This window comes from Gorilla gorilla, chromosome X (assembly GCF_029281585.2).
Source record: "Gorilla gorilla gorilla isolate KB3781 chromosome X, NHGRI_mGorGor1-v2.1_pri, whole genome shotgun sequence".
In the NCBI taxonomy this organism is placed as follows: domain Eukaryota; kingdom Metazoa; phylum Chordata; class Mammalia; order Primates; family Hominidae; genus Gorilla; species Gorilla gorilla.
The window spans coordinates 47,585,233-47,589,771 of NC_073247.2; positions in this window are offsets into that span (position 1 = coordinate 47,585,233).

Genomic DNA, 4,539 nt, shown 5'->3' on the forward strand with positions numbered 1-4,539 from the left:
CTCCACATGATAAGGAATGTGATTTCAGATATGTTTTCAGGATCAAAGCTTAAACACCAGAGTAAAGACTCTGTTTTTAAAATTTATCTCGAAAAGCCCTCTATGTTCACAGTTTTAGGTACTCAATAACTAATCCCCGTGTCTTCCCTGCTGAATTTGAAACCAATTAGTAGACACAGGACTCAGCTCACTGAAGAGCAAGCTTAGGTCTGTAGCAAAATGAACTTGCTAGTACTTTTCAAATCTTCCAATTAGAGCAACTCACTGTGGCAGAGTGACTTCATCAAAACTTATTTGTTTTCATGTTGATCCACAGGTAACCATACGTTTTGAGCTACCCTTGTAATTTGATGGGGTCTTGTACTGATTTCTGGCTATTGGAATATGAAAATAACTGGTGTATGGCCAAATAAGGCCTAGTTTATAGGACACACCCTGTGCAATCCATGTCTCAAGTGAAGAAGAGGAACAGACCCTACAATATGACATATCCACTTTGGAGAAGGAGCCTGGAACTTTGGATAACATATGGACAATGTCCCCTCATCACTGTCACCACCAACCTGCACTGGACCTTGATAAAAACAGAAAAATAAAAATTTACTTTAAAAGCTAAAAAGATTTGGAACATTTGTTACAGGAGATAGCCTCTCCTGACTAATCAAATTAGCTAGTCAAAGAAGGTACTGGATAACCACAGGCTGTTATCCAGTCCTGTAGGGTCCTGTAGACTTATGGCACTGGAGGGCATTCCAGAACACACCCTCTCAGTGGGAAGGCAGATGAGGAAAAGGAGAGGTTTAGATAGCTCTGGGTCATCACACTTTCTTCCTTTTGCTTACTGCACTACACACACACACACACACACACACACATATCTCAATCATTCTCCTTTTTTTCCTTCTGGAGAGTGAAATGTAAAATCCCTCATTGGCCAGCGTGGCAGGTTACCTCTGTAATCTCAGCACTTTCGGAGGCCAAGGCAGGCAGATTGCTGGAACCCAGGAGTTCAAGTCCAGCCTGGGCAACATGGCAAAATCCACTATCTACAAAAAAAAAAAAAGAAAGAAAGAAAGAAAAAAAAACACAAAAAATTAGGCATGGTGGCACACACCTATAGTCCCAGCTACTCAGGAAACTGAGGTGGAAGAATTGCCTGAGCCCAGGAAGTCGAGGCTGCAGTGAGCCGTGATCCCACCACTGCATTCCAGCCTGGGCGACAGGACTGAGAGACTTGGTCTCCAAAAGGAAAAGAAAAAAGAAAAATCCCTCATGGACTCTTGAGGATCAAGGAAAAATGTTTTCCTTCTGCCTCGATGTCCTGGAATAAAATCAGGCTGGTCCTTGGGTACCTAACCTTAAGCCAGGAACACAAAGCACAGGGGCAGAGATCATGACTATCTGACCTCAGAACCAGTCAGCTGTAGTGAGGAAGGTGGGACATGTAATGATATAAAGCTCTCCTGGAACCACATACCTGCAATCTGTGTTTGGGTGGAGTACTTCCCCAGACAAGGGGAGTGATAGTTCCAGGACTGGTGGTGGAAGGCTAACCTGGTGGTACCACAGATAGTACCATTCAGTCTTCCCTACTAAGCCATGAGGTCTGCAGAGTTAGGAGGTTCCCACATCTGTCTTTGCTTCCCACACTACACCATGCCAGCGCTTAGCACATTCTTCTCCTTTGGAAAGGAGTATAGTGAGGAAGAAGCAACAAAAGTGGGCTAGGAAAGCAAAAGAACAAATTGTTGAAGGTATCTGTGGGAGTGAAAGTGGCGCCAACTCCCAACTACTAATGTGAAATGCCTTTGGGCAGCATGCTGCCTCAATACTCTGTGTGAGGCCCAGGGTTCAGGGGCATGGCCACAATGAGCACTGGTTAATAAAGGTGTCTAGGAAGCCAGTCTAAGCTCTTTCACCAGAGAAGTAGATGATTTAATGAGTCCGTACCAGACTAGATGATTTCCAAAATCCTTGGGAATCCTCACTATTTTGTGTGGTAGGAATTGTTTTTGTTATTGTACCCATGAGAAATCTGTTAACCTAAATATAAAGCCCTTGCCCAAGACGATACAGAATTCAAGAATTCACTGTCAGGGCTGATGCTCAACTAGAACTGTGGGACCACAGTCAAGTTTTCAATGAAATGCTGTATAATTAGGTTGCTGGGTCATATAATTTCTCATGGCCTCTCTCTGCTTTAGTGAGAACAAAGACATGTAGAGAGAACCAGTAAGTAGCTGCTGTGATTCCACAGCAGCATAAACTACCGCCCTCTCTTGCCAAGTGTTCCTGGGACAGCCCTTTCTTCTGGCAAGGTCAAGTTTCTCCTACGCAACTTCACAGAACAAATACCCCTTGTTCAATTTCTACTGGGAAATGAGTTTAAGTAAATTGTTTTTAAAAATGTGAGGCTATAGTATGAGATAGAACACAGCTTTTCCTCAGGAGGCTGCCAAGCCTCTCTTCATGGATGGGATGAGGAGTTTAGGCTTTTTATCTCTCCCCTGATGTGCTGATCCCTACTTTAGGATTGTGATTAATTTAAATACTGTGTGTCTACATTTTAGGTGACATTTCTTTATAAAGTGTTGGTCCCCCACCCTTGTGCAATGGGGATAATCTGCATTGAACTATAAGAGTACAGCTGATGCTTGGATTGCCTTTCCTGGTAGGATTAAAATACATTTTATTTAGCACCCTACTCCTTCTCCAAAACTCTTGTTCCTTGGTCAATTTTCTGAATAACTGGTGCTATCTGTGTCTTATTATTTCTAACTTGACTGTAATTATGTGACTTCTCATGAAGATGTTCTTCCTTCCTCCATCTCTTAACAATTTGCTGCACAGAAATCCCAAATAATTATTTACTGGTTATAGACACCTCTTTGGCTTATGTAGACCAGCAATTCTCAAACGCAATCCATAAGTCTCCCTACTGAATTTTTGAGTCTGTTGGTGCAGGGTGGGGGTGATATGAAAGACAATTTTCAGGGTCCACATTCTTCATTTAATGTTCAGCAAGAGAATCAGCTTCATTTCATCCAGAAACTAGCACACAGAGCAATGGGAATCATCACTGATCCTAAATGCTCTCCTGATAGTTATTTTATGATTGAGTCCATGTGCTTCAAAACTCAAATGCTTTCATTGCATGTTTTATTCTAGAAGGATTTCAAATGGATGACTCTGTCACTCGTGGTAGGTGACAGTGACCCTTTCATGGAGAGTTCTAGTCTAGCAGTGGCCCTAGTGCCTCTTTACTGCTTCTCAAATCACCCATTTTATCCAATGAAGAGTGTGGAAGAGGAGTGATATGGTTTGGTTCTGTGTCCCCACCGAAATCTAATCTCAAATTGTAATCCCCACATGTTGAGGGAGAGACACGTGGGAGTGATTGGATCATGGGAGCAGTTTCCCCCATTCTGTTCTCGTGATAATGAGGGAGTTCTCACAAGATCTGATGGTTGTAAAAATGAGTTTCACTTGCACTTTCTCTCTCTCCTGCTCATGTAAGATGTGCCCTGTTTCCTCTTTGCCTTCTGCCATGATTTTAAGTTTCCTGAGGCGTCCCCAGCCATGCAGAACTGTGAGTCAATTAAACCTCTTTTGTTTATAAATTACTCATTCTCAGGTAGTATCTTTATAGCAGTGTGAGAATGGACTAATATAGATTACTGGTACTGTCAGAGTGGGGTACTGCTATAAAGATATCCTGAAAATGTGGAAGCAACTTTGGAACTGGGTAACAGGCAGAGGTTGGAACACTTTGGAAGGCTCAGAAGAAGACAGGAAGATGTTGGAAAGTTTGGAACTGCCTAGAGACTTGTTGAATGGTCTTGATCAAAATGCTGATAGTGATATGGACAATGAAGTCCAGGCTGAGGTAGAAAAGAAAATTGCATTTTCTGGGGAGAAATTCAAGCTGGCTGCACAAATTTGGATACGTAACAAGGAGCCACATGTTAATAGCCAAGACAATGGGGAAAATGTCTCCAGTGCATGTCAGAGATCTTCACAACAGCCCCTCCCATCATAGGCCTAGAGGCCTAAAGGGGAAAAATGGTTTCATGAGCAGGGCCCAGGGCCCTGCTTCTCTGTGCAGCCTCAGAGCATGGTGCCCTTCATTCCAGCTGATTCAGCTCCAGCTGTGGCTAAAAGAGGTCAAGGTACAGCTCAGGCAGTTGCTTCAGACAGTGCAAGCCCCAAGCCTTGGTGGCTTCCACGTGGTGTTGGGCCTGCGGGAGCACAGAAGGCAAGAGTTGGGCTTTGGGAGCCTCTGCCTAAACTTCAGAGGATGTATGGAAATGACTGGATGTCCAGGCAGAAGTCTGCAAGTCTGCTGCAGGGGTGAATCCCTCATGAAGAACTCTACTGAGGCAATACAAAGGGGAAATGTGGGTTTGGAGCCTGCACACAGAGTCCCCACTGGCGCACTGCCTAGTGGAGCAGTGAGAAGAGGGCCACCATCGTCCAGACCTTGGAAGGGTAGATCCATCATCAGCTTGTACTGTGCACCTGGAAAAGCTGCAGGCACTC